The following is a 7,396-nucleotide window of genomic DNA, read 5'->3' on the forward strand; positions in this document are numbered from 1 at the left end:
CCAGTGGCACTCAGGAGTTACTCCTGGCTCTGTGTTCATAAATCATTCCTGGCATGCTCAGAGACCATATGGTATGCTGGGGATTGAACTTGGGTTGACCATGTGCAAGGCAATGCTATGCTATCACTCCAGCCTCAATAACATGCTATTTTGCCTAGTTTTCATTTGAGTTCCTTTTGCTTTGTTTTTGGGCCACATTCAGCTGTTCTCGGGGGCTTACTCCTGGCTTTACACTAAGGAATTATTCTTGATGGTGTTCATATGGAGTTCATATCGTGACCATATGGAGTACCAAGGATTGAATCCAGGTTGGCTCTGTGCAAAGTATGTGTTCTGCCCTCTGTACTGTCTCTTCAGCCCTTCATCTATCCCTCGCTTTCTCCCCCTATATCCCTCTCCCACTTTGCCTATTCATCCAACCCATTGGTTCCATTTTTTTTCTTTTTGGAAAACAATAATACATCAGACATTCCCCAATACCCACACCCTTGAAGAGCTCTGACTGCAGCTCTCTCTGTAATCATGAGAATCTATCACAAGCTGTTCCAAGACACTTAGGTTCTCAACCACTTGTTCTGGAGACAGCAGATAGCTTTTGGGGTAAGCAGTCCAAAATTTTCAGCTCATTCTGGATCTCTTTCCTCTTGGTTATTGCTCTCACAAGAATTTACAACGTTTTGTTGGTTTTTTTTTTTTTTTTTTTGGAGGGGGGAGATCATATTTGACAATGCTCATGAGTTAACCTCAGCGGTGCTTGGGAGATCATGTATTGCCAGGAACTGAACCTGGGCCTTTCACATGTAAAGCATAGGCAACAATTCTTTGAGCTGTTTACTCAATATGGTATTTACTTCCTTTTAAGCTCTCTTATCTTTGAGTAAATGTTTTATATATATTTTATTCTTTTTCTTACAGTTATTTGGAGTTATTTCTTGCCCTGGTCTTCTATTACTAGAATCATTTGGTAAGTAATTATTTAAAAAATCATTCTTTTTCTTTAATATGGAACGCTTCACGAATTTGCATGTCATCCTTGCGAAGGGGCCATGCTAATCTTCTCTGTATCGTTCCAGTTTTAGTATATGTGCTGCCGAAGTGAGCACTAAAAAAATTATTCTTTTTAAAAAAATTATTCTGTGTGCATATTGTATTTTTGCCAAATCCTATTACATTATATATACACACTTTATTACATTGTTAATTTGTTCTATAGTGTGTTTGTTGCAGTTTAAAAAGAATATTTAGTTCTCAGCCATCATAAAATATACCAGGGTAGGGGCTGGAGAGGTAGCACAGTGGTAGGGCATTTGCCTTGCATGCGGCCAACCCAGGATGGACCCCAGTTCAATTCCCGGCATCCCATGTGATCTCCTGAACTTGCCAGGAGCAATTTCTTTTCTTTTCTTTCTTTTTTTTTTTTTTTTGGGCTACACCCGTTTGACACTCAGGGGTTACTCCTGGCTATGCACTCAGAAATCGCCCCTGGCTTAGGGGGACCATATGGGATGTGGGAGGACACTGCGGTCTGTCCTATGCTAGCGCTTGCAAGGTAGACACCTTACCTCTAGCGCTACCTTCCCAGCCCCGCCAGGAGCAATTTCTGAGTGAAGAGATAGGAGTAACCCCTGAGCACTATGGGGTGTGATCCCAAAACAAAAACGTAAGATATACCACTATAGTTTATTCATTAAAGAATTTATTTATAAAAAATTAAATGTCAAAGAAAAAATATTTAAAAATTTAATTAAAAAAGATTTGCCATTGTATATTGTTGTCAATATTGTAAATATTGTCACTATGAAATAAGATATGCCTCTGAACTCCTACGTTCACGGCAGCATTATTCATAATAGCCAGAATCTGGAAACAGATTGTAACAAATGGCAGAGAACACATGAGTTGATAAGAACTGATGGTACGGGGCTGGAGAGATAGCATGGAGGTAAGGCATTTGCCTTTCATGCAGGAGGTCATCGGTTCAAATCCCAGCGTCCCATCTGGTCCCCCGTGCCTGCCAGGAGCAATTTCTGAGCATGGAGCCAGGAGTAACCCCTGAGCACTGCCGGGTGTGACCCAAAAACCACAAAAAAAAAAAAAAAAAAAAGAACTGATGGTACATCTACACAATGGAATACTACATAGCTATTAGAAAAAATGAAGTCATGAAATTTGCCTATAAATGGATGGATATGGAGAGTATTGTGCTGAATGAAATGAGTCAGAGGGAAAGGGATAGACATAGAATGATCCCACTCATATGTGGGATATGAACAAAAAAGATAGCATAGTATCCAGAAACAATAGATATGAGGTCCAGGAGGACTGGTCCATGTAGGAAGCTTTCCACAAAGAGTGAGGGAGACCAGTCAAGGCAGAGAAGAGACCACTATGACAATTATACTGGGAAATTATCACTCTGGACAAGAACTGTAATGAGTGCTAAAACTAGATAACGTGAAATATATGATATCCCTTGGTAACAGTATTGCAAATCACAATGTCTATAAGGAAAAAAAAGGAAAGAAAGAGAGAAGAAAAATGTCTGTCACAAGGCAGGCAGGGGAGAGAGCAGGGGGGAAAGCGGGATGAAAACTGGGAACATTGGTGGCAGGAAATGTGCATTGGTGAATGTGCATTGGTTTGTATAGTGTTTGACTGAAACTCAATCATGAACAACTTTGTAACTATGTATTTTATGGTGATTAAATTGAAGGGTCGGGGATATATCCTGATATACTTTCCTTTTCTTGTTTTTGTTTTAGAGCCACACCCAGAAATGCTCAGGAGTTACTTCTGGCTCAGCACTAAGGAATTACTCCTGGTTGTACTTAGGGGACCATATAGAATACTGAGGATTGAGCCTGGGTCAACTAGGTGCAAGACCAACATCCTAACTGCTGAATTATTTCTCTGGTCCTTTGGCATACTTGCCTTTCATATGTGAGGCCTTGGGTTTGATCCCCAGAACCATTCACAAAAATACATTTAATAAAATATATCTTTTTTTGTGTGTGTGTAGTTTTTGGGTGACACCCGGCAGTGCTCAGGGGTTATTCCTGGCTTCAGGCTCAGAAATTGCTCCTGGCAGGCACGGGGGACCATATGGGACGCCGGGATTCGAACCGATCACCTCCTGCATGAAAGGCAAGCACCTTACCTCCATGCTATCTCTCCGGCCCCAATATATCTTACTTTTTAGCTTGATTGTTTGATTTTATGGGCCATACTCAGAGGTGCTCAAGGATTACTCCTGGCTCTGCACTCATAAATTGCTCCTGGCAGGGGACCATATGGGATCAAACCCAGGTCAGTACCACATTGGCCGCATGCAAGGCAAACACCTTACCTGCTGTTCTATCACTCCAATCCCAAAATATAGCTTATTTATCATACGAAAATCTAGCAGCCTTGAAAGCTAGCCAAAAACATTTAACAAAATTGCACCATTTAGTCTTTGCTTAATTTTCTCTGTAGAACATGGTTTCAATATTCTGATTTCAATCATCACAAATAAATAATTGATGTTACTTGTTTTACAAGATGATAAATTCTATCCTTTTAGACATTTAAGGCATCCTAACATTAGATGTTCTTAGGCAAAAATAACATAAATGGCTTTAAACTTAACTTTCTTTTTTTAAAATTTATAGCCACTTTTTTTTTTGGGGGGGGGGGCAGTGGCTACACCCGACGATGCTCAGCAGTTACTCCTGGCTCGTGCTCAGAAATCGCTCCTGGCTTCGGGGACCATATGGAATGCTGGGGGACTGAACCGTGGTTCGTCCTAGGTTAGCACGTGCAAGGCAAACGCCCTATCGCTTGCACCATCACTCCGGCCCCTGTAGCCACTTTTAATAATATGTCATGAAAAAACAGCGTATCAGGGCAGGAGCGGAAGCGCAACCATAAGGCATCTGCCTTGCACGCACTAGCCTAGGACGATCAGCAGTTAGATCCCATGGTTTGAAACCTGGCGTCCCATATGGTCCCCTCAGTCACCGGCTGTGGCCCAAAAACCAAAAAAGGGGGGTGGCGGAGAGATAGGATGGAGGTAGAGCGTTTGCCTTGCATGCAGAGGACAGTGGTTGGAATCCTGGCATCTCATATGGTCCCCCCAGCCTGCCAGGAAAGATTTCTGAGCATAGAGCCAGGAGTAACCCCCGAGCGCTGTCAGGTGTGACCCAAAATCAAAACAAAACAAAAGCATATCATCAAAAACCATTTCAAGTGGGCCGGGCGGTGGCGCTGGAGGTAAGGTGCCTGCCTTGCCTGCGCTAGCCTAGGACGGACCGCGGTTCGATCCCCCGGCTCCCATATGGTCCCCCAAGAAGCCAGGAGCAACTTCTGAGCGCATAGCCAGGAGTAACCCCTGAGCGTCACGGGGTGTGGCCCAAAAACCAAAAAAAAAAACCATTTCAAGGGAAAACTTTACTATTGAATGATGTTGGGCTAGGTAAACAAACTCCATTTTCTTGTTTCTCTCTATTTTTTGTGGGGGGATTTGGGTCATATCCAGAGATGGTCAGGGGTTACTCCTGGCTCTGCACTCAGTAATCACTCCTGAAGCTGAAGCTTCGGGGGACTATATGGGATGCTGGGGACCAAATCCAAGTCCATCCCAGGTCAGCCATGTCCGAGGCAAATGTTTAACTGCTGTGCTATCGCTCTGATCCCTCTTTTTTTGTTTGTTTGTTTGTTTGTTTGTTTTCGGCACATCCAGCAGTACTCAGCCATTACTCCTGGCTCTGTGCTCAGGAATTACTCCTAGGAGCCTTGGGGGACTATATGGCATACAGGGGATTGATCCTGGGTTAGCTGTGTGCAAGGCAAATGCCCTCCTTTCTATACAATTGCTCCAACCCCAAGCTCCATTTTCTTATAAATAGTGAACTAGAAACCTTACCTCATCTTAGGCTACTTTTAATTTTGCCATTAGCTAAATGCTCTTTTTTTTGGGGGGGGGGCCATACCTGGCGATGCTCAAGGGTTACTCTTGGCTGTCTGCTCAGAAATAGCTCCTGGCAGGCACGGGGGACCATATGGGACACCGGGATTCGAACCAACCATCTTTGGTCCTGGATCGGCTGCTTGCAAGGCAAACGCCGCTGTGCTATCTCCGGCCCCCCCCCCTTTTTTTTCAACTGAATGCTCTTGAGCAGCACCTGAACCTTGCTACTTCTGGGCATCTTTCTTTCCCTAGAAAAATGAAGAAGTATTAGAATGCTTTGAATGTGGGAACACTGCAAGTGGACTGTCCCCCAGGAAACAATGATGAGGTCTTAAAGCCTCATAGAATGAAATCCCCTTGCATTTGTCTAGCCGGAGGCCTGCTGCTGACAGTGATTATACTGACAGGCCTATGAAACACCCCTCACTTGGAGGTCAACTGTTGATGTTTTTTTTTTTTTTTTTTTTTGGTTTTTGGGCCACACCCTGTGACGCTCAGGGGTTACTCCTGGCTATGCGCTCAGAAGTTGCTCCTGGCTTCTTGGGGGACCATATGGGACGCCGGGGGATCGAACCGCGGTCCATCCTAGGCTAGCGCAGGCAAGGCAGGTACCTTACCTCCAGCGCCACCGCCCGGCCCCAACTGTTGATGTTTTAAGGGATGCTGGGGAGAACTTGACAAGTTGCTGAGTATTACACATAATGGGTTCTGTGCCAAGGTATCTGCCTTTAGCTTTACATCCCAGGAGACAGGTCCCATTATTATTCCTCATTTAATAGCCGAGAAAGCAGGAATTAGGTTAAGTTATACAAGGTCACACTGCTGGAAAAGTGGAACCCATTTCTGCCTGACTTCCTATATGTGAATTAGACTTATGTAATTACAGAAGTCAAAACTAGAATAACGTAAGCGTTCAAAACTATTAGGTAGGACTTTTGGAGCAGGACTTCTTAGTCAAAGCTACCTTTCTTGGGACAAGAGCGATGGCACAATGGTATGGCATTTGCCTTGTATGCAACTGACCTTGTACAGACCAAGGTTTGATCCCCTGGCATCCCATATGATCTGCCAAGCTAGGAGCGATTTCTGAGTGCATAGCAGGAGTAACCCCTGAGCGTAACCGGGTGTGCACCCCGCCCTTAAAAAAAAAAAACGCTGCCTTTCTTCCATTGGGTGGATTCAAGTACAAGATAAATCACTTTTTTTCAGTGACATTATAGAAGGGACTCCCTCAGCTGGCTGAGAGTTGAACCGTCTAAAGTTCTGATATAGGGGCCGGAGAGATAGCACAGCAGTAAGGCGTTTGACTTACACTCAGCCCATTTAGGACTGAAGCTGGTTTGAATCCTGGCATCCCATATGGCCCCCCGTGCCTGCCAAGAGCGATTTCAAATCCCAGAGCCAGGAGTAACCTCTGAGCGCCACCGAATGTGACCCCAAAACAAAACAAAACAAAATAAAATAATAAAAAATAAAAAAGTTCCAATATATTTGCAGGAACTCACATGCGGCAGTTGGAGACCCTGCCACTAGAGGGTAGTGTTTTCACATCATAGCCCAAATCAGACCTGCTTCTCTCTGAAGCTGCCTTAAGGGCAATACGTTTTTGATTGGTTTGTTTTATTTTTTGCAGAAAATTGTTGACTGTGTGTGTATGTGGGGGCCTCCCAGCTGGTGCTTCGAGATCCTAGGGGGCCACTGCCATAATTCTTGGCCAACTGGGTCAGAGGTTTGATGCTCAGAGCCTGAAGATACTGTATTGCTCAGGGTTAGGAAGTGGGACAAACAGAGGGGGCTGGATGATGAGTCAGGATCAGGTGGCCGCTTGGAGTGAGTCAGTGTCCACTCACCTGCTGGCTCAGAGCTTAGGGCCTCCGTGTGGGTGTGGTGGGGTTCAGGGTTTGGTCCCCCAGCCCCACCCACACAGGCCCTGCCGGGTTGGGATCCAAGAAATGGACTCTGCTTCTTAGAAACTCAAGACACAAAACCAAAAAAAAAAAAAAAAAAAGAAAGAAAGAAACTCAAGACAGGAGTACAGCTCTGAGACCTGAGAACAGCCTGGAGGATTGAGCTGCTGCCTCCCAGGAGAGGGGCCTTATTAGAGGAAGAGATGGAGGAGCTGAGGGGAAAGAAAGGGAGCATTCCTGCACCCCAGACACTGTATCAGACTCAATTCCATTCTGGCAGCATCTCCAAGCCCTTCTTGCCATTCTAGAAGGACCCACTGGCTTCAACACTGCTTACCTGACAGGAGCAAGGATTGAGGTCTCCCCCATTCTCTTCTGCAGAGCCATGGGGCTGTCAGGAAGGTCTGGGGAGTGTTATATGGGTTGGGGTTCAAGGAGGCAGTGTTCCCTGCAATGAAGACATCAAATATTTTCTCTTCCTAGGACTGGAGCAATAGCACGATGGGAAGAGTGTTTGTCTTGGGCCCGGAGAGATAGCACA

At 44.9% G+C, this 7,396-nt stretch overlaps 1 non-coding gene across 1 annotated transcript; it reads right to left on the minus strand.

The window, feature by feature from the left end:
* Window positions 1-996: 996 nt before the first annotated feature.
* LOC126031657 (U6 spliceosomal RNA) lies at window positions 997-1,103 on the minus strand. Its single transcript, XR_007503490.1, has one exon. It is a non-coding gene; the product is annotated as a U6 spliceosomal RNA (small nuclear RNA).
* Window positions 1,104-7,396: the final 6,293 nt, after the last annotated feature.

This window comes from Suncus etruscus, chromosome 15, assembly GCF_024139225.1.
Source record: "Suncus etruscus isolate mSunEtr1 chromosome 15, mSunEtr1.pri.cur, whole genome shotgun sequence".
NCBI classification, from domain to species: Eukaryota; Metazoa; Chordata; class Mammalia; order Eulipotyphla; family Soricidae; genus Suncus; species Suncus etruscus.